General features: G+C 49.1%; 2 long non-coding RNA genes across 11 annotated transcripts; both read right to left on the bottom strand.

Annotated features, from left to right (window-relative positions):
• Nucleotides 1-11,534: 11,534 nt before the first annotated feature.
• LOC103879490 lies at nt 11,535-12,179 on the bottom strand. Its single transcript, XR_640141.1, has 2 exons — nt 11,989-12,179; nt 11,535-11,732 (listed from the first exon to the last, which is right to left on the bottom strand). It is a non-coding gene; the product is annotated as an uncharacterized LOC103879490 (long non-coding RNA).
• Nucleotides 12,180-12,395: 216 nt separating this feature from the next.
• On the bottom strand, nt 12,396-22,512 carry LOC103879489. 10 transcript variants are annotated; one of them, XR_004178580.1, is made up of 7 exons: nt 21,975-22,512; nt 21,886-21,901; nt 20,676-20,898; nt 19,244-20,584; nt 18,972-19,152; nt 13,528-18,846; nt 12,396-12,496 (listed from the first exon to the last, which is right to left on the bottom strand). It is a non-coding gene; the product is annotated as an uncharacterized LOC103879489 (long non-coding RNA). The 10 variants fall into 10 exon arrangements; XR_004178585.1 differs by lacking the exon at nt 21,886-21,901 and having other exon boundaries at nt 13,528-14,949; nt 15,018-18,846; XR_004178581.1 differs by lacking the exon at nt 21,886-21,901 and having other exon boundaries at nt 18,972-18,982; nt 19,074-19,152.
• Nucleotides 22,513-22,859: the final 347 nt, after the last annotated feature.

The following is a 22,859-nucleotide window of genomic DNA, read 5'->3' as shown; positions in this document are numbered from 1 at the left end:
TGCGGAAGCCAGGCAGAGACTGGGAGGGGCAGGAAGCACCTTCAACAAATGCCTGCTGACCCCTGCTCAGCCCTGCAGGCGGGTCCAGCCCCAAAGTCCAGTCTCCACTCATTCTGGACAAACGCAGGGGTGGCCTTCATCCCGGTTCCTCAGTACAGCAATGGGGAGGCCTCCTTGGGTCTTGGCAGCCCTGTTCTCTGGAGCTTGTGTCCGGCAGTCCCCTTTCTGTGCGGGGGTAGGGTGGAGGCGCCCAGCTGCGACGTGGGCACAGAGGCCAGGTGAAACGCGGCCGTAGGCTCCAACTTGCCTTTTCCTGGCTTCCCAGAGGGATCATTGGTGCATTTACATGTTGAATTCCAGAAACCAGCCACTCCAGCTAAGACACACATAGAGAGTGGACCTTGGCAATGGCCATGGCTTTGGCAAAACTCTGACCATGCCAAGCTCCTTCTCCCCTTGTAGATATAAGCCCAGACTGTGCCGAGGCCTCGATGCCCACCTGCCGACTGGAGGCCACACCCAGGCTGCAGGGAGATGGAGGGGGAGGCCAAGAGAGGGTGAGCAGGGAATTGAAACCCATGGGGTAAAATAATTTATTTTATTCACTTCATTTTTTCATAAAGGACCAAAGGCCGCTGTGGGCGATGATTATCCCCGATCACAGCCCTCGACCGGAGCGCACTTCCCTGCATCTGGAGCCATCTGCATCTGTCTCCTTTGCAGTCTGCCGGTAATTGGGTCTGAAATCACACGCGTCCTACTCAGCTACATTTGCGTTTCCTTCTTGCGCTGTTTTTATATCCAGAGCTGTTGAAACCACTCCTAGGATGAATTTCTAAACTTAGACCATCTCATCCTCAAATGGCAAGAAAGAAAGTGTGATGTGTCTGTGAATCTGCTGAATGGGCCGAGGGGTGTTTTTAAAAGATGATAGTTTGGGGAAGAAGCGGGCACTGCAGAAACCTGTGGACTAGGGCGCTAAAACCTACGAGCTTCCCAGGAAGCCGCCTTTTGGGAGCCTGAACTATCCCAGAACCTTTTCCTAGCAGCAGATCACAATTACGGTCTGTTCTGTGACCCCGCTCCCACCCAGCGATGAACGGACACTTCTGCACTCCAGCAGCAAGAGTAGGAACCCCCGCCCTCGCTGCAACATAAAGGCCACGCATTTGAGATCCTCTCAGTGGACTTTTTCAAAAAATAACGTCTTTCATTTATGCTTGAGCAGGGAGAAGAGTCATTAAAAAGAAGAGATTTTTAAAATCCCTGTCCAATGCTTTTGGCCAGCCAGCCGCTCAGGACAAAGGCTGCCTGGTTTTGGGACCTCATTATCCGGAGGCCAAGGCGCGGCTGCGGGTGATGAGGATGCCGACTCCGCAGCGAGCACAGTCCGCCTCATTGTTGGTGAATTTCCTGCTCTTGGCACTTTCTTTGGCAGCCTCATGGCCAGCACCTGTGCACTCAGACCTGGGGCCCGGGACGTCCACACAGATGTCACGGCGCTTTTGTTGATTTCCTATTAGTGGCACTTAATAGGCAGGCGCTGGGGACAGCTTGGCTCGGCTCCGGGGAGGGGACGCAAACATCACTCCCTTGGTGGGCAAAGGGTCAAACCGTTTCTAAAGCTCAGCCAGATAATTGCTGGTGATTAGCAATTTTAATTAGCAGGTGCGAGGGGTCGGGACCCCCTCCCTGTAATTGGGCAGGTTGTTAACGTCCATGGAGTTGTGACCAGGGAGGACATTTTACTAATACTCTCTAGGTCTTTTAAAGTTAATTAAATTAAAGCAGCTAAAACCACCAGAGACGGCGTGAGATCTGATGAGCCAGATAGAAAAAGTTTTCAGTAAAACTTCTCTCACTGGAAAAAAAAAGAAAAAAAACCCCAAAAAACAAACTTCGAACGCAGTCATGAAGCTTTTGTGAACATTGCGTGCCCCTGCGTGTGCCCTTCTGTGGCTGCGGAAGGCTGGGACCGTGAAGGTTTTTTCTCTGCTGGGTGCCTCGTGTTGGGACTCAGCCTGTTGGAGGTCCAGCTCTTCTGTTCTATGCACTGACTCTTTGGGGCTTTGTTCTGTCACAATGAGCAGAAAACCAGTGTCTCCTTGGTGCAGCCTTGGAAGGGGCTGGACACCCACTCGTGGCCACAGAGCGCAGCTTCTGGGCGATGCTCCAACTCTGCCTCTCCAACTCCTCACCGATACAGGCATGTGTTTGAAATTGATCAATGTTCCTCCAGTTCCTTTCACAGAGGCCAGGAAGCCTGTGAATACACTTCACAGTCTCGGAGTAAGTGCAAGAAGAGGGCGTGGCCGGAGTTTCCTGGAGTCCCAGGGCCCAGGATGGTGCCTACAGCCCACACCTCTCTAGGCATGCGGGAGGCTGCATGCAGCCTGGGCCGACTTAAGGCAGGTGAGAACTGACGCGGTCACACTGCCACATTGAGTGTGACGACAGGGAATAGCTTAGCTAACACACTCAGCAGGTGGGATGCAAGCAGCCAGGAACACACACCTCGTGTCAGACTCAGAGGAGGGGCATGGGGAGAAGAGGAGGCACCCACAGGCAGCCAGTTCAGAGTAAGAGCAGTGGTGATGACAGGCGATGACAGAACCTCGTCCTCGGTCCCCGAGGTCCCAGGGCTGTGCCTGGCTCGGCAGGTTCTGTCTGGAGATGCAGAAGGCGGGGGTGTGAGAGCCTTGCCCATGACCTTCGGTTTCTTGGCCCTGTTGTTAGAAGCTTTAATTAAAAGTCTTTTCTTTCCACGGCACATTTCTAATGCTCTTTGCCCACAATACGGACACTTGCTTTAAGCGCCAATAGGAATAATTCGTTCATGAAGGGGCAACCGAGTGCTCCCTTCTGAGTTCCCGCAGAGGGTTCTGTGCGTTTCCAGAAAGAGCAGACGGGAGCTCCGGTGTGTGTTTGAAGGAGCTTCGAGGAGGGTGGCCCCGTGGGGTGGGGGGTTGGGGCCTCATGGCATGTGGACAGTGACCCAAGGAAGCTTCCTGCCGAGGGGCGTCACTCACATGGAGCCCAGTGTGACTGAGGGTGAGCCAGCAGTGGGAGGCTACATCCTGGGGGGGCAGCAGGCAGAGTGAGGTCCTCCGCCATGCGTGAGGCTGAGGAGGGCTGGAGGATGTGCTGTCGGGAGGCTGCTCAGGTAAGTACGCAAACATGGGGCATCTTACATGCATCCCTGACCACTTTCCTTTGTGATTTAAAAAACAGGTTTTGGCCCGTTCTGCACCAGAACTCAGGTGCAGTGGCTCATGCCTATAATCTCAGCACTTTGGGAGGCTGAGGTGGGCAGATCACCTGTGGCCAGGAGTTCGAGACCAGCCTGGCCAACATGACGAAACCCCATCTCTACTAAAAATACAAAAATTAGCTGGGCATGGTGGTGATACTTGTAATCCCAGCTACTCAAGAGGCTGAGGCAGGAGAATCACTCGAACCCGGGAAGCAGAGGCTACAGTGGGCTGAGATAGTGCCACTGCACTCCAGCCTGGGAACAGAGCGAATCTGTCTCCAAAAAAAAAAAAAAAAAAAAAACCAACAAAAATAAAAAATTTATTGTATACATGTTTATAATAGTACCTTCTCCCCACACCTGATCCACCTGTAGCTGTTTCTGGTGCCTCCCATACCTCTGGGGAGCACTGGCCACCGTGCCCTGGGTGGCTGTGTATGGGGCCCTGCCCCTGGCCGCTCATCCCCTGACGGTCTCCTGAGTGGGAGCGTGTAGCTGGGGCAGTGCGCCCAGGAGACTCTGAGCCCCAGCAGGACAAAGTGAGCTCTGCCTTCAGCCTTTGGCCTTAAGACTCTGTGCCTGAGAGTGGGAGCAGGACCCTCTGCACCCAGGGTAGCTGAGGGCAGCTCCTGGGGTTCATCACCTTTGTTGAGTGACTACAGGCAAGTCCAAAGAGAATATTCCTTCCTTCTTGTTATGCTTTCACCCCATAATCTTTAAAACCAGTCTGCGAAAACATCAAAACACCTGGCTGAGAACTCAGGACTCGGGAGCTCCCGCCAGGCTGTTTGGTGGAGGCTGCAGGCAGCGGATGGTATCCACTTGGAGGAGGCAGCAAATCAGAAGTGCAGGGTGGTCACCATCCTAGTTTTCTGGGAAGGTCGTGCTCCTGTGTGGAGCAGGGCAGACGGAAGGAGCCAGGGGCTGGTGTAGGGCTGGTCGCTGATGCCCTTAGTTAATGGGGCCCTGAAGTAGAGTAAGTCCCAGCAGCAGTCCCAAGCCAGGTCCCTCTGAGGTCCCCGGCGAATGGAGGGGAGGCCAGGGGCTGAGAAAGGACTCCATTTACAGATGAAACCACAGAAACTCTGGCTTCTCAATGTGGAGATTTGGCTTGGCAACGCCCTTGCTTAGACAAATCCACAGCAAGGATGGTGAAGAATGCCCATTGGTCAATGGCCTTCCTTTATCTCTTAGCTTTCCCCTTGTGATATGGTTTGGCTTTGTGTCCCCACCCAAATCTCATCTTGACCTATAATCCCCATGTGACCAGGGAGGGAGGCGATTGGATCGTACGGACAGTGCCCCCATGCTGTTCTCATGATAGTTCTCACAAGATCTGATGGTTTTATAAATGTCTGGAAGTTCCTCCTTCACACTTCTCTCTCCTGCCGCCGTGTGAAGAAGGTGCCTGCTTCCCTTTACCTTCCGCCATGATTGTAATTTTCCTGAGGCCTTCCCAGCCGTGTGGAGCTGTGAGTCAATTAAACCTCTTTCCTTTATAAAGTACCCAGTCTCAGGTATTTCTTCATAACAGTGTGAAAACGGACTAATACACCTTGGAAATAATCTCATGCTTATAAAAGAGTTGCAAAAATAGCAAAACTAGTATAAAGTGTCTGCCCTACCTTCCACCTGGCTTCCCCAAAGGCTGTGGTTACATAATTCGTTGTGTTAAACTTACAGTCACATAGCAGATGACACTGTTACCAACCAGTCTACAGGCCTTATGTGAACGCTACCAATTTCCCTGTGATTGCCTCTTTTCTGGTCCCAGACCCAGTCTGGGGCCCAGGCTGCTTCTAGCCGCTGTGTCATTGGTCTCTGCCCAGCTAGGGGATTTCCTCCCTGTAGATTCCTCTTCAATTTCCCTCCAGACCGTGGCAGCTCTGGAGAGCTGATTTTATAGGACGCCCCTCAGTCTGGGTTTGTCTGACGTTTCTTCATGAATAAATTAAAATTATGCATTTTTTGGCCAGAATGCCAAGTCCTTCTGGGGCCTCCCGGTGGGCACGTGGCATCCCCCAGCCTCACTCCTAGTGGTGCACCTTTGACTACATGGGTAGGTGGCATCTGCCGGGCATCTCCCCTGTCAGCTTGGGATTTTCCCCTTTGCCATGATTCAGTGTCTTATGAAAAGGTATCTGAGGACTACGAAAATAGCCAGTTTCTCATATTTTTGCCTTCTAATCTCAGCTCTCTCCAGAATGCTGCCTTCTACTCTTTTTCCCATGCTGCTTGCCAAATGGTGGCGTTCCTGCTTTTCCTGTTTCTTCTTTCCTTCCACACTGGGAGTCTCCTGTGAGAAAGGGTTATCTCTCCCCGCCCTGTGTATTTATTTGATTACCTATTTGTTGCAGCTTAAGCTCATGGATATTTATTCTATTCTATGGAATAGAATTTATTATTATTACTATTATTCTCAGTTTAACATTTCCAGCCCTGGCCACTGGGTACTCCTTTGGTAAAAGAGCCTTAGTAAAGCCACGTGCCATGGAAGAGTGCTTTTCTAAATTTTCTTTTTTTGTTTTTCTTTTTTTTTTGAGACAGAGTCTCATTCTGATCTTGGCTCACTGCAACCTCCACCTCCCGGGTTCAACTGATTCTCCTGCCTCAGCCTCCCCAGTAGCTGGGATTACTGACGCCACCGTGCCCGGCTAATTTTGTATTTAGAGACGGGGTTTCGCCATATTGGCCAGGCTGGTCTCGAACTCCTGAACTTGTGATCTGCCTGCCTCGGCCTCTGGGATTACAGACGGGAGCCATCGCACCTGTGTGTGAAGGTTTTCTAACCTTCTATCAGATTTTCTAACCTCCGCAAGCCGCAGGCAGAGAGAGGGTGAGTAACCCTCTCAGGGACACGGGGGTGGGTGGGAGGCAGAGGGGAGGGGCTGGCTGTGTGGCTGGCTCCCCGGGGAACACACAGCAGTGGGAGGGCCTGGTGCTGTCTCTGGCTGTGGCTGCTGTCTGTACAGTGAACTGGTGAGAACCGTGCAGATGTGGGGGACACGCCCCTGAGCACAGTCAGTGCCGGGCCTGAATCCAGCTTTCTTTTCTTCAGTGTTCTAAGGAAAGGACGCTGAATGCAGTGATGCTATTCAGGGACCTGCAGAGCCAGGCGAGGCTCAGTGCTGCATGCGAGCTTCCAATCAGTCCTCAAAGCCACCTCAGAGCCAGGGCCCAGGCTGCGGGCACGAAGCTTCATCAGGGAGGGTATCGGGGTGTCCGGCTGCTGTGGAATATGATGGGGGTGCTCTTGCGTGTGCTTGTGTGTGCTCTGTGTGCGCTTCTGTGCTCTTGTGTACTCCCATGTGCCCTTCTGTGCTCTTGCGTGCTCTCCTTCGCACTCATGCGTGTGCTCGTGTGTGCTGGTGGCGTGGGTGAGATGCTCTAGGGAGGCCGTTCCCTCGGGGCGGCCGCCTTATCTAACTGCCCTGCCTCCCCAGGCACTGCTGACTCCAGGCCTCCCGGAGACGGAGCGTGAGCACCTGCCCCCTGTGTGCCCGGCTGTGGGTGCCCTGGGCTGAGCAGGAGGCACTGGCCCCACACAGCCCTCACAGGGGGAGCTGCTCCTCGGAGGGCAGAGGACATGTCTTCTCCCTGCCCGCTGCCTGGGGCTACTTTGTCACCCACCTTGCTCTGGCCAAGACCCGACGCCCTGCGCTGTGGTCTCTGATGGGTACCAGGTGGATCCCCAGGCACTGTGAGCTGGGCTGAGCTTGTTTTCCACGAGCCCGTCGCTGTGGGTGTGGTGCACACGCTGGGGCTGGCTCTTGTCAGGGAACGCTGTGATGCCTCACACGCCTAAAAATAGCATCTTGATGTCCCGAAATCATACAACAGAAACATTTCTAACCTCCTCCGAATTCCACGGGTGACTGGGACGTTTGGCTGTGGTCTGCTCCTGAGCACCATCAGAGGCTGCAATGGGTCGCGGGGTCCCTGTTCGGCCTGGCTCGCGGGGAGGTGGGGGGGTGGTGCAGGGAACGAGGCTGGGGTCTGCACGCCTATGCTGTTTCTCGGCCTGAGAGTCAGCCGTGCATGCTGAAGATGTGGTGGATGGGCAGCCGGGAAAATGCTCTGTGTTTTGGGGTCTGCTCTTCACTCATTGTAGGAGATTCTCTGTGTAGTTTAAGCTGTAGAGAGAGTGATCTCTGGAAGCCAAAATAGACATAAAATTTACATTCAAATGCCGTGTATCTCAGTGCATTCAGAAATGCGCTTAAATACTGTAAAGCACTGCTTTCCCTGTGGATGATTGAGGTTTCTTCTATTTCGTTAAAACGTTGTTTCTGGAAAAGAGATCATCAAGATGCGGAGGCCGTGGCTGCGACGGAGGAAGGAAGTGGGGGAGCCATGGCAGGAGGGGAGAGGAGAGAGGAGCTTGCAGGAGGGGGCTGCCTCTCGGTGTTTAGGACCCCTGTACCCCAGTTACCTGTCTGTGCTCCCATGAAGAGTCGTTAATGTTCTTCGGTTTGCTTCCGCCCTGCAGGAATCATGGTCCTTCCGTGTGGCGAGGTCACCAAGCAGCGGCACCCCCCACCCCAGACAACAGCAGGTCACCTTCCCTGGCTGCCGCGTGGCAGGGCAGGCTCAGGGACGGACTCTGCGCTTCCCTCTGATTTTCGTCACTTTTGTGGGTTGAAGTTAGACCCCTACTCTGTTGTTTGAACACAGATCTGGGCCACTTTATTGATATTAGTTACCTGCTGTGCCTCTCGGCACCTCCCGACTTCCTTGCTGTGCTCTGAAAATGCAGGTTTTGTGCACCCGAATTATAATCTTGCTGTGATAATGCGCCTGGATTGATTCAACAAAATGAGTTGTCTATTTTGTTTTCACTTCGACATCTCTAAGAAGGAAAGACTGACAATCGGGAACATAAATATTTTGGACTTCACATCTTGTGGCATGAAGATGATTAAAAAAAGTGTAATAATTACAAGGTAAAATTTTACCGGGAAATGCAGTTCTGTTTGAACTGGAGGATGAACTCACAAAAAGCACTTATTCTAGAGCAGTGTTAAAATGCTTCAATCGCCCAAGCATCTAAAAGGCACAAAATTGATAGCATTCCATTAAATATAAATATGTAGAAACTGCTGCCTGGGTCATGATTGTTTTTAGGCTTTATAAAAAATGTATAAAGGGTTTTATTTCTACAGTGCTTTATCCTAGACATTCTCTTTGGGCTCCAAGGGGTTCCTCTGATTTACCAAAGCATGATTATCAATAATGTCGTTGAAGGATTGCAGAATATTGTAACCCCACATTTTTTTTTTATACGAGTTTGATGTTTTCTCGTAGATTCGGGTTCATTTAAATAGATTGGTTTGAGTTGGATTTCAGTGCTTAATTATTATTATTGTACGTAACTGAACATTTCAATATAATGAACCAATTGATCAGGCTTATATTCATATTTGAAGAAAATTGGTATTTTTGAAAACAAATAGGAAGATAATTTTCTTTAGCATTATAACTAATATGACTAAGTTTTCCTAACTGTCCCTATCTCTCTCTATGAGGCCCGTTACTGGTTTGGAAGGTGTTTTAGAATCACAGGTTTTTCTTATTCCCTAGACTGACTGGGGCTAGAAAGGGGGTGGGGGCGGTTGGGGGATGATGAGGGGCTGTTCAGTTTCCACACATCCCTCCTGGTGTAAACGAAGCTTCTTCAGCAGGAGGTCCCCGCCCTCCACCTGTGGCTGTCGTAACAAAGTGCCACACGCCAGGTGGCATATGACAGCACGAGTTTCTTACCCCGCTCTGGAGGAGCCTGAGACCCTGCCCCTCTGAGCCCCGTAGGGAGGAGCCCTTCCCTGCCTCTTCCAGCTCCTTGCTGCTCCTGGCTCGTAAACCCATCACTTCGGTCTCCGCCCCTGCTGCTGCATGGCTGTCTTCCTCTGTGCGTGTCTGTGTCCATGTTTTCCCGTTTAATAAAGATGTCGGCCATTGAATTAGGGCCCTCCCTACTCAGTGTGACCTCATCTTAACCAGTTATATCTGCAAAGACCCGGTTTCCACATAAAGTCCCAGGTGCCATATGGGTTAAGACTCGAGCACATCTTTTTGGGGGACACAATTCAACCCATGACAGCAGCCGTGGATCTCAGGAAGATGAGCTGAGCAATGAACACACACCCGGCCCAAGCTCCAGTCACTCACTCTGCAACCGTGGAGAGGCCTCTCCATGCCTCTGGGCCTCAACGTCCTCATCTGTAGAGTGGGGACATCAGGTCAGATCAACCTTCCCAAGGGGTTTTCCGCAGAGCTGGAGCTCTGGGGGATCCAACAGGCATCTTTCAAAATAAAGCCTTGGGCACGAGTGAGCTTGGGAACCGTGTTGGGCAAGGTCACAGGTTTCATGATCTCAAGACTTCTCAGAGAATTCACTCCCCAGTGCCCGCAGGAATCTGCAGGGGCAGGAAGCGGAGGGGTGGGGACAATGGCACACACCAACTCTAAGGCCAGACCACAGCCAGGGTCTTCTGCAGAGAGAATCCCACCCCACAGCTGCAGTGCAGAGTCCACGCGTGTCCAAACTGCTTGCTTTTGTAAATCTGTGTGTGTGTGTGTATGTGTGTGTGTGTGTGTATGTGTGTGTGTGTGTGCGTGCACACATGTGTGTGGCATAGAGAGAGAAAGATTTGTGCCTGCTTTCACTTTTCTTTTTTCCTTCAACTTTTAAGTTCCAGGGCACATATGCAGGGTGTGCAGGTTTTTTGCACAGGTAAATGTGTGCCATGGTGGTTTGCTGCACAGACCATCCCGTCACCTAGGTATGAAGCCAGCATCCCTTAGCTATTCTTCCTGATGGTCTCTGTCCCCCCATGCCCCACCCTCCAGCAGGCTTCAGTGTGGTGTTCCCCCCAGTGTGTCCATGTGTTCTCATCATTCAGCTCTCACTTGTAAGTGAAAACATGCAGCGTTTGGTTTTCTGTTCCTGCATTAGTTTGCTGAGGGTAATGGCTTCCAGCTCCATCTATGTTCCTGAAAAGGACATGATCTCGTTCCTTGTTATGGCTGCACAGTGTTCCGTGGTGTATATGTACTATATTTTCTTTATCCAGCCTACCATTGATGGGCACTTAGGCTGATTCCATGTCTTTGCTATTGTCAATGTCCAATGCTTTGGAACGAGATTTTAAAGGCTTCCTGACCCCCCAGGCGTGGAGTGCCACCATGGGGCTGGCTGTTGGTGTGGGCGCCCTACAGGTTCAGTGTCTGTGGTGGATGCTGCCTGCTGCCCACCCCCAGCACAGGGCATGCAGTGGTCACCTTCACAGTGTGCAGTGCTCCCGCCTGAGGAAGCCAGCCCAGCCAATGCAGAGCCAAGGGACCGCTGAAGGCATCGTCACCGCTACACGCTTGGAGCCATCCGTGCCTGCAGCCGCGTTGAATGCCTTCTGCTTCTTTCCTACGCCAGCTTGAACTGGGTTACTTTTGCTTACAAATGAAGTCCTCTAACTCAGGAGACTGGGACTCTAGGATGCGGTCATCAGGGACCCAGACAAGATTGCAAATATAGGGACAGAGGTAAATGAGGAAGTGAATGACTTCAATAGAAATCCCTCTCTATAAACTGCTACTGCCAGTGAGTCCCTGTGGCCGACACATGTCCCACCCAACGTGGAAATCCCAGCCTCCAGCCCAGGGCACGCGAGACATCCAAACCTCACTCACTCCGCGTCTGTGTCCTGGACTAACAGTCACAGTACATCCATCCCTGTCTACATCCTAACAGGGAAGTCTTCCCCAAGATAAATCCAAGCGTTCTCTCTACGAAGACTTTCAATCAAAACCAGATCCATTTTCTGGGTGGATACAATGTGCCCAGCCCACTGGCATCTTCTCTGTGTCTACCTGACCCACAGCTGATGTCCAGGGGACGCCCTACACCCACTCAGGGTCCTCCTCGTCACTGCAGACCGGCGCTGCTGCTTACTGACCGGCCTTCTCACAGCACAGACCTCGGCGGGGGATGCTGACAGCATCTATGGACAGTGGTGTTTGCTTCAGTGACCATTGCTCAAGGAGGAAGGTGGTCCCCAGGCACTGGCAGTGTGGCTGTGCCATCAGTGGACGGAGCATCCGTGCCACGGACAGGGGGACTCATTGTGCTTTTAGACACTTCTGGCTTTTTGACTGCATAGTTTCTACGTAATTGCCTGTTTCTTTGTGTGAGGTGGCACCCCCCCCTCCATTGCCTGTTTCTCATTCAAAATAAAGGCAAGTATACTGGACAAGGGTGGAAGGGGAAAAGAGAAAGGAAGATAATGTCTCCAGCTCCAAAATGTAAACTACTATATTTATCTTTTAAGGAAAGTTCAAGTTCCAAGATCTGTAAACTATGTGGGCTTTTATGAAGGTAATTGTCTTGTTTTTCCAGCATGAGTAAATCGCATTATTCTTAACTCCACAGTTAAGGGGCGGACAGACACTCATGCCTGCATGCATATATAGAGATGGCATGGATTTTCTGAAAAAGAAGAAAAAATGCTAAAAGTCATGAATGAAAGGCCTTCTGCTGTCTCTGCATCCTTAAGTGACGATTGATTGAGAAGTCAGCCTCTTGTTTTCTGTGCCCACATCCCTGCAAGCTGAAAGTCAGAAAAACTCTGCAGAGAATCCCATTGAATAAGCTCCTTCCTGGCCATTGCTGGCCTTTTGCTTGAGGGCTGAACCCGGCTCCCTCTGGGTGCACCATTGGTCTGGGTGATAAAAGGGCCAGGCACCTGGGGACACCGTTCATCCTGGGCAATGGAGGGCTGCAAACATGGTTCATCCCGGAAACATTGTTCGACTTGAGCAGCAGGGCTTCTCTGCATTCACCTGCTGAAAACTGGATTCTTCTCCTGCAGCCAAACACACCGCATGTTCCATGTGTGCACACCTGTCCGTCATTGCCTTGTCTTGATTGTGAATCCTGCCTTTTGGTTTGTAAGAAAACCAAATTAATTCTCAGGTACAGATCATATCTCACTCCCCTCCCCTCCCCTCTCCTCTCATCCCCTCTCCTATCCTTCCCTTTCCTTTTCTTTCCCCTTTCCTGTCTTTTCCTCTCCTTTCCTTCCGTGTCTTGCTCTGTCGCCCAGGCTGGAGTTCAGTGGCGCGATTTTGACTCACTGCAACCTCCACCTCCCGGATTCAAGTGATTCTTGTGGCTCAGCCTCCTGAGTAGCTGGGACTACAGAAGCCCACCACCACGCCTGGCCAAGCTCAGTGTTTTCGATGAGTTAAGATCTAAAACATAAATCAGTGGTGTTTCTTTGTTTTTTTTGGAGGGACTCAGGTTACTTGGGACAAGAACACATTTGCTGGTCCATTGGGTAGAAAGCACAGCCATGTGAGGATTTTGACACAAGCACTGATTCTGTGTGTGAGTGTGCACGTGTGACAGTGTGCAAGTGTGTGCATGTGAGCGCATGCACATGTATGTGTGTGAATGTGCGTATGTGTATGCATGTGTGCAAGTGTGTGTGTGTGTGCATATGCATGTGAATGCGTGTGCATGAGTGTGTGTGTGTGTCCGTGTGTATGGGAATTGTGTGCATGAGTGTGTGCATTTGTGCATTGCATGTGTGTACATGTGTGCACGTGTGTGTGTGCTGCCTGAGCCTTCGATTGAATGAAAGCAGGCGGGAAGGTGAGTTGAGGCTGGAGGGCCCACGTCACCTCCACCCTCTCCAATATGACCTCAGATCTTTACTTTTATTTTGCTACACATTTGTGGGAAAAAAGACCACTTTGGGCCCATGAACATGGAAACACCACAACGTATGTAGAGGAGCCTCCTCAAGACTAGTCTGGACTTTTCAAAGGAATAATGAAATTCCTTTAGATACTTTTTGTTTCTTGAATTTTAATGAAAAGATTGATTTCTAGTCATTATTTATCTATTGTCAAATTTTAACAAACAGCTGTAGTGATAATTGCTGAATTTCTACTCTGTGTTTAGAGGAAGCTGTAAATTCACAAACATGGAATTGTGCTATTATCTATGTCTGAGGCATTTTTCTGTAAATATACAGATTTAGTGCCGGTTTTCAATAAATATACAAAGATGCTAATTATCACTAGAACTATTTGTTAACGCTCAAAAATACATAAAAATAAATAAAAGAAATGCCATTTTTCCATTAGAAATTCAAAAAATATTTGTCTTGAGGCGGTGCCTTCCATGATGTTCTGGAAGCTGCACTGTTATTATCTCACGCTCACGTCACCTTTAGTTTTCCAGCCCTGGCTCCCTCACCTCTGCCTGGAGCCCATACCCGGCTGTGCGCTCTCGCTTCCCTGGAGTACTCGGTAAGTTGCTCATGGGCCTTCTTCGAGGCTGCCCACATCGTGGCGGGTTACCAGAGAAGGGAGCCGGGTGGGAACCCGGTCTTCAGGTGCCCTCGGATCTGAAGTTCCCCAGGCACCAATGTTGCTGTGGTGTCTGCCTCAGAGCAGCCTTCCCTGCCAAATTCAACTCACAGGAACTCTGGACTCGGGCTGCACAGGCACACGCCCTGGCAGAAGCTGATGCGGGAGAAGATCTCCAACCACGGAGGGAGGTTGACCGATGGCACTAGCGTCTGAGCTTGGTCCGAAGAGGACGCATGAGCTAAAAAACATTTTTCTACTAGTTTACAAGTTTTTGGTTTTGCCAGCATGTTACCAAACCCAGTCAACTGGACCAAGGGTGCTGTGGTGTTATCTGCATGTTTGATGGCTCCATCTTGAAGAAATGGTCCACGCTTACCTGGCTGCATCCTGAAGGAGAGGGCCATGCTTACCTGACTCCATCCTGAGGAAATAGTCCATGCTTACCTGGCTGCGTCCTGAACAAAAGTGCATACATACCTACCTCCATCCAGAGGGAGTGGTTCGTGCTCATTTGCCTGCATCCGGAAGAAACGGTCCATGCGTACCTGGCTGCGTCCTGAAGGAACGGCCCACGCTTACCTGGGTGCATTCAGAAGGAATGGTACACGCTTGTCTGACTGCATCCTTAAGAACTGTCTCATACTTACCAAGTTGCATCCTGATGGAATGGTTCCTACTTACCTGGCTCCATCCTGAAGGAAAGTCCACACCTACCTGGCACTATCCTAAAGGAATGGTCCATGTTTACCTGGCTGCATCCTGAAGGAACGGTCCATGCTTACTTGCTTCCGTGCTGAAAGAATGGTTCCTACTTACCTGGCTGCATCCTGAATAAATGGTGCAGGCTTACCTGGCTCCATCCTGAAGGGATGGTTCATAGTTTCCTGGCTGCATCCTGAAAAAATGTCCCTGCTTACTTGGCTCCATTCTTAAAAAATGGTTCACGCTTACAGGGCTGCATCCTGATGGAATGGCCTGTGCTTACCTGGCTGCATCCTGATGGAATGGCTCATGATTACCTGGCTCCATTCTTTAGGAATGGTCCATACTTACCTGGCTCCATCCTAAGAGAATCGTCTACAGTTACCTGGCTGCATTCTGAAAAAATGGCACATGCTTATCTGACTCCATCCTGAAGAAATGGTCCATGCTTACCTGGCTACATCCTGACAGAATGGTCCACGCTTACCTGGATCCATCCAGAAGGAATGTTTTGTGCTCACCTGGCTGCATCCTGAATGAATAATCCATGCTTACCATGCTGCATTAGGAAGAAATGGTCGACACTTACCTGGGTCCATCCTGAAGAAATAGTCCATGCTTACCTGGCTGCATCCTGAAGAAATGGTACGTAGTTACCTGGCTGTATCCAGAAGCAATGGTTAATGCTTACCTGGCTCCATCCTGAAGGAGTGGTCCACACTTATGAGGCTACATACTAAAAGAAAGGTCCATACTTACCAGGATTTATCCTGAAGGAATGGTTCATGTTTACCTCACTCCGTGGTGAAGTAATGGTTCATGCTTACCCGGCTCCATCATGAAGGAATGGGTCGTGCTTACCTGATTGCATCCTGAAGGAATGGTTCATGCCTACCCGGCTACATCCTGAAGGAATTGCCTATGCTTAACTGGCTTATCATGGAGGAATGGTTCATGCTTACCTGGCTGCAACCTGAAGGGTTAGTCTCTGCCTACATGGCTGCATTCGGAAGGAATTGTTCATGCTTGCCTTGCTCCATCCTCAGGAAAGGGTCCATGCTTACCTGGCTCCATCCTGAAAGAATGGTCTGTGCTTATCTGGCTGCATCTTGAAAGAATGGTCCATGCTTACCTGGTTCCATGCTAAAGGAATGGTCCATGCTTACCTGGCTGCATTCTGAAGGAATGCTACGTGCTTACCTGACTCCATTATTAAGAAATGGCTCATGCTTACCTGACTGCATCCTGACAGATTGGTCCACGTTTACCTTGCTGCATCCTGATGAAATGGTTCATGCTTACCTGGCTCCATTCTGAAGGAATGGTTCATGCTTACCTGGTGGCATCCTGAAGGAATAGTACATGCTTACCTGGCTGCATTTTGAAGGAATGGCTGATGCTTACCTGGCTGCATCCTGAAGGAATGGTCCACACTTGGCAGGCTCCACCCTGAAGGAATGGTCCATGCTTACCTAGCTGCAACCTGAAGGAATGGTTCACACTTACCTGGCTCCATCTTGAAGGAGTGGGTCATGCTTACCTGACTGCATCGTGAATGAATGATCCACACATACCTGGCTCCATCTAGAAAGAATGGTCCATGCTTACCTGGTTGGATCCTGAAGAAATGGTTCCTGATTACCTGGCCGCATCCTCAATAAATGAGCTACTCCTACCTGTCTGCTTTCTGAAGGAATGGTCCATACTTGCCTTGCTGCATCCTTAAAGAATGATTTCTGCTTGCCTGGCTTTGTCCTGAAAGAATGGTCCACACCTACCTGGCCACATCCTGAAGGAGTGGTCTATGCACACCTGGCTACATCCTGAAAAAACAGGTCATACTTACCTGGCTGCATCCTGAAAGTGTGTATCATAATTACCTGGCTGTATCCTTAAAAACTGCTCCATGCTTTCCTGGCTGCATCCTGAAAGAATAGTCTATGCTTACCTGGCTCCATACTGAAGAAATGGTTCATACTTACCTGGCTGCATCCTGAAGGAAATGTTCATGCTTACCTGGCCACATTTGAAAAATATGGTTCATGCTAACCTGGCTCCATCCTGAAGAAACTGTGCACACTTACCTGGCTGCATCCTGAAGGAATGGTTCATACTTGCTTGCCTGCATCCTGAAAAAATGTCTCTGCATTTTCTGCCAGGTCTCTGCATACCTGGCTGCATTCTGAAGGAATGGGATGTGCTTACCTGACTCCATCCTTAAGAAATGATGCATGCTTACTGGGCTACATCCTGACAGAATGGTCCATGCTTAACTGGCTGCATCCTGAAGGAATGGTCCACACGTGGCAGGCTCCATCCTGAATTAATGGTCCATGCTTACCTAGTTGCAACCTGAAGGAATGGTTAACACTTACTTGGCTCCATCCTGAGGGAATAGTATGCACTTACCTGGCTGCATTCTAAAGGAATGGTCCATGCTTACCTGACTCCATCTGAAAGCATGGTTCATGCTTACCTGGCTGCATCCTGAAGTGACGGTCCATGCTTACCAGGCTGCATCTTGAAAGAATGGTCCATGCTTACCTGACTACAGTCTGAAAAACATGGTTCATGCTAACGTGGCTCCATTCTGAAGGAATTGTGCACACTTACCTGCCTGCATCCTGAAAAAATGGTCCCTGCTTGCCTGACTGCATCCTGAAGGAATGGTCCACTCTTACCTGGCTCCATCTTGAAGGAGTGGTCTGTGTGGCTACATACGGATGGCATGGTCCATGCTTACCTGGCTGCATCCTGAAGAAATGGTCCACGCTTATCTGGCTGCATCATGGAGGAATTGTTCATGCTTATCTGGCCCCATCCTGAAGGAATTGTCCATATTTACCTGGTTGAATCTTGATGGAATGGTCCATGCTCACCTGGCTCCATCCAGAAAAAATGTCTCGTGTTTACCTGTCTGCATCCTGAATGAATGATCCATGCTTACCATGCTGTATTTGGAAGGAATGGTCCAGCTTACCTGAGTCCGTCCTTAAAAAATGGTCCATGCTTTTCTGGCTACACCCTGAATGAAAGGTTCATGCTTACCTGGCTGCATCCTGAAGGAATGTTACATACTTAACTGGCTGCATCCAAAAGCAATGGCTCATGCTTACCTGGTTCCATCCTGAAGGAATGGCCCATGCTTACGAGGCCACATGCTGAAAGACAGATCCATACTTACCTGCATTTATCCTGAAAGAATGGTTCATGCTTACCTGACTTCATCGTGAAGGAATGGCCCATGCTTACTTCGCTCCATGGTGAAGAAATGGTTCAGGCTTACCTGGGTGCATTCTGAAGAAATGGTCCATGTTTACCTGGTTCCATCATGAAGGAATGGTCCATGCTTAACTAGATTCATCCTGAAGGAATGGTTCTTGTTTACCTGGCTGCATCTTGAAGGAATGGTCCATGCTTTCCAGGCTCCATTCTCAAGAAATGGTCCATGCTTACTTGGCTGCATCCTGAAAGAATGGTTCATATTGACCTGTCTGCATCCTGAAGAAATGGTCTATACTGAGCTGGTTCCATCCTGACGGAATGGTCCATACTTACCAGGCTGCATCCTGAAGTAATTCTCCATGCTTACCTGCCTTCATCCTGAAGGAATGGTTCATGCTTACCTGGCTCCAACCTGAAGGAATGGTCTCTGCCTATGTGGCTGCATCCTGAAGGAATGATTCATGCTTACTCAGCTGTATCCTGAAGGTATGTATCATACTTACCTGGCTGTATCCTTGAAAATGGTCCATGCTTTCCTGGCTGCATCTTGAAAGAATGGTCCATGCTTACCTGGCTCCATACTGGAGGAATTGTCCACACTTACCTTCCTGCATCCTGAAGAAATGGTCCATGCTTACCTGGCTGCATCCTGATAGAATGGTCCATGCTTACCTGAGTCCATCCTGAAGAAATTTTCCATGCTCAAATGGCTGCATTCTGAAGAAATGGTCCCTGCTTATGTGGCTGCATCCTGAAGAAATGGCCATGCTTATCTTACTGCATCCTGAAGGAATGGTCCATGCTTAACTGACTCCATTCTGAAGGAATGGTCCACAATTACACAGCACCATCCTGAAAGAATGGCTCCTGCTTACCTAGCTACATCCTGAAGGAATGGTCTATGCTTAGCTGGATTCGTCCTGAGGGAATGGCCTATGCTTACCTGGCTGTATCCTGAAGATATGTACCATACTTACCTGGCTCTATCCTCAAAAAATGGTCCACACTTAAGCTGGCTTCGTCCTGAAGGAATGATTCATGCTTACCTGGCAGCATTCTGAAAATACTGTTAATGCTTATCTAGCTCCAACTTAAAGGAATTGTTCACACTTACCTGGCTGTATCCTGAAGGAAAAGTCTGTGCTTACCTGGCTGCCTCATGAAGAAATGGTCCATGCTTACCTGGCTTTATCCTGAAATAATGGTTCCTTCTGACCTGGTTGCATTCTGAAGGAATGGTTCGTGCACACCTTGCTCCATCCTGAAGGAATGGTCCATGCTTCCCTGGGTCCATCCTGAGGGAATCATACACGCTTACCTTGTTCCATCCTCAAGGAATGGTCCATGCTTCCCTGGGTCCATCCTGAAGGAATGGTCCATGCTTCCCTGGGTCCATCCTGAAGAAACGGTCCATGCTTACCTGGCTGTATTCTGAAGGAATGGTCCCTGATTAACTGGCTGCATCCTGAGGGAATGATCCACACTTAACTCACTGAATCTTGAAGGAATGGTCAATGTCTACCTGGCTCCATTTTGAAGGAATGATCCATGCGTACATGGCTGCATCCTGAAAGAATGATCCACGCTACCCTGGCGGCATCCTAAAGAAATGGTTCATACTTATCTGCCTGCATCCTGAAGGAATGGTCCCTGCCTACCTGGCTGCATCCTGAACAAATGGTTTACACTTACCTGGCTCCATTCTGAGAGAATGGTCCATACTTTTATAGCTGCGTCCTGAAGGAATGGTTCATGCTTATCTGTCTGAATCCTGAAGAAATGGTCCAGGGTTACCTGGCTCCATCCTGAAAAATTGGTTTATGTTTACCTGGCTGCATTCAGGAGGAATGGTCCATGCTTACCTGGCTCTATTCTGAAGGAATGTCCTGTGTTTACCTGGCTCCATCCTGAAGAACAGTCCATGCTTACCTGGCTCCATCCTGAAGCAATGGTTCATAGTAACCTGGCTGCATCCTGAACAAATGGTTCATGCTTACCTTGTTGCATCCTGAAGGAATGTTCTACGTTTACCTGGCTCCCTCCTGAAATAATGGCTCATATTTACCTGTATGTATTCTAAAGGAATGGCCCACACTTACCTCGCTCCACCCTGAATGAACGGCCTGTGTTTACCTGGCTCCATTTGGAAGGAATGATCCATGCTTACCTGGCTTTATCTTGAAGAAATGGTCCATGCTTACCTTGCTCCGTCTGAAGGAATGTTCCATGCTTACCTGGCTGCATCCTGAAGGATTGATCCATGCTTACCTGGCTGCATCCTGAAGGAATGGTCCACACTTACCTGGCTGTATCCTGGAAGAATGTTCCTTGGTTACCTGGCTGCATTCTGAGAAAATGGTCCAAGCTTACCTGGCTTTATCCTAAGGGAATGGTCCATGCTTAGCTGGCTCCATCCAGAAGAAATGGTTCATGCTTACCTTGCTCCATTCAGAATAAATGTTCATGCTTACCTGGCTCCATCCTGAAGCAATGTTCATACTTACCTGGCTGCATCCTGAACAAATGGTTCATGCTTACCTTGTTGCATCCTGAAGGAATGTTCTACATTTACCTGGCTCCCTCCTGAAATAATGGCTCATATTTACCTGTATGTATTCTAAAGGAATGGCCCACACTTACCTCGCTCCACCCTGAATGAACGGCCTGTGTTTACCTGGCTCCATTTGGAAGGAATGATCCATGCTTACCTGGCTTTATCTTGAAGAAATGGTCCATGCTTACCTTGCTCCGTCTGAAGGAATGTTCCATGCTTACCTGGCTGCATCCTGAAGGATTGATCCATGCTTACCTGGCTGCATCCTGAAGGAATGGTCTGTGCTTACCTGGCTCCATCCTCTCCATCCTGAGGGAATGGTCTATACTTACCTGGCTCCAGCCTGAAGCAATGGTCCTCGCTTCCCTGGCTTTACACTGAAGGAATGGGCCACAGTTCCCTGGCTGTATCCTGAAGACATGGTTCACATTTATCTGGCTCCATCCTGAAGAAATGATCCATGTTTACCTAGCTGCCTCCTGAAGGAATATTTCATACTTACCTGGCTGCATCCTGAAGGAATGCTTCCTGCTTACCTGGCTACACTGTGGAGGAATGGTTCCTACTTACCAGCCTCTATCCTGAAGGAATGGTCCGTGCGTACCTGGAGGCTTCATCCGGGAAAACAACCTGTTCCATCCTCTGGCCATTTCCATCTTGGATTCCTCTGAGCTAACGACCCAGGTGTTAATTTTTTTTTGTTGTTTATAGGATTATGATCATGAAAGACGAGGTTTCTGTTCTCCTGGTGCTTAGATTCTAATGAGGGATCACAATCCGTGTTCATTGGGTTCTTCGGAGAAACAGAAACAATAGGATACCAGTTCTTTGTTTTCTTTCTTTTCTTCTTTCTTTCCTATCTATCTATCTATCTATCTATCTATCTATCTATCTATCTGAGAGAGAGAGAGCGAGAAAAAAAAAGACAAGAGAGATTTTATTATAAGGCATTGGTTCCTCCTGCAGTTATGGAGGCTGACAAGTTCCGTGATCTGCAGGGTGAGTTGGCGAGTGAAGACCTCTGAGAGGTGATGGTGTAGCTCCAGTCCAAAGACCAGCAGGCTGGAGACCCAGGAAGAGATGTTCCGGTTAGAGTCTGAAGGCAGGAGAAAGCTAATGTCCCAGCTTGAAGGCAACTGGGCAGGAAGAGCCAGCATTCCAGGTGGGAGCCATCAGCCAGCAGAGTCCTCCCTTTCTTGGAGGAGGGACGGCCCTTTCATTCTATTCCAGGCTTCTCATGGGTGGATGAGGCCCACCCCCAGTAGGGAGGGCAGTCTGTTTTACTTAGTCTGACAATTAAAATGTTAATCTCATCCAGAAACACCCCACAGACACACCCAGAATGTCTGAACAAATATCTGGGCACCCTGTGTCCTCGTCAAGTTGACACGTAAAATTCACCATCACGTGTCTGCCCCTTGTCACCTTGGCACTGACACGTCTCCTTAAAACTACACTTTATCCTCAAATAAAGAAGATACCGAGGTCATCATTCCACCTAATGTGATACAGCTAATCCCGCATACAACTGAAAACACACAATCTCTTCCCCAGAAAAGGAAATAGAGGCTTTGAGTGAGGTTTACTCTTCTGATATTTTGTAACTTAGATTCTATGATGTAAAATTCACAATTCTTGAATACAATGTTATAACCTAAATACATCTTATGTTACATAACAGGATAAGATAGGGAAGAAAACAAAGATATTTGCTATATAATAAGCACACACATTCGTAACAAAATTAGGAAGAAATTCTCTTGACTACTGCAGGCCTCACCTTGGTAATTAGTCACCTGGAGACAAACGTGGAAGATAATGTGAAGTGGTGATAGGAGCGTTGAAGACACACAGCTAGGTCATACTCACCCAGCAGGGCTGGGCCTCACGGTGCCCCACAGGCGTCCCCTCAAAGTCTGGAAGCCGGGCTTTGCCCACCAACTGCATTCCATAGGGCCAGTATCTCCTCTGCAGGCCCAGCCTCCCAGACTGCTTCAGGTGTGGGCTGTGTTCATTCTTGTGGCTTTAGAAAATGTCCTGAGGAAAAGTAGTGACTACGAGGTGCACACGTGAGGTGGGATTGTGGCAGCATTCATGGCCATCGTCTCAGCTCTGCAGGTGAAATTCGAGGTGGGATGAGATGTGCGTGGGGCACAAGAGATGCTTCCACCCTCATCTCCTAGCAACAGCCAGATTCCATTATTCTCCCCATTCTACAGGAGGGGCACAGATAGCTCCGTCACTTGCCAGAGGTCACAAAGATCGCATTTGTGGAGGAAGCGTTTGACCTCAGGCAGCCAGCGAAGGATATATGTGGAGAACTTGACTAAGTCATTAAAGCATATGAGTTTTCTATTTTATATACTTCAATCATTTGAAAATGTATTAAATAAACATAAAATATCTTAAAAAATGTGTATTCAGATATTTTCTTTTAGTGTGGTCTTAGTCGTGATACACTGATATTTAAATTGATCCATACTTTTATGTTAAGTATTATTTTCCTTTTCAGTAGAGAATAAACTAACTTCAACTATAAATCAGCAGGGAAAACATGAACTGATATAAGTTCCAATATGTTTTCTCATTGAGAACAAGATGAATACATACACACATATAAAACACATGCACTCTTAAGTAAAAATAGGATTTTTTTTTTTTGAGGTTTTGCTCTTGTTGCCCAGGCTGGAGTGCAATGGCGCGATCTCAGCTCACTGCAACCTCCGCCTCCAGGGTTCAAGCAATTCTCCTGCC

Source organism: Papio anubis, chromosome 15 (assembly GCF_008728515.1).
Source record: "Papio anubis isolate 15944 chromosome 15, Panubis1.0, whole genome shotgun sequence".
NCBI classification, from domain to species: Eukaryota; Metazoa; Chordata; class Mammalia; order Primates; family Cercopithecidae; genus Papio; species Papio anubis.
Note: the sequence above shows the minus strand (reverse complement) of the source record. Positions and strands in the feature narration are given on the sequence as shown.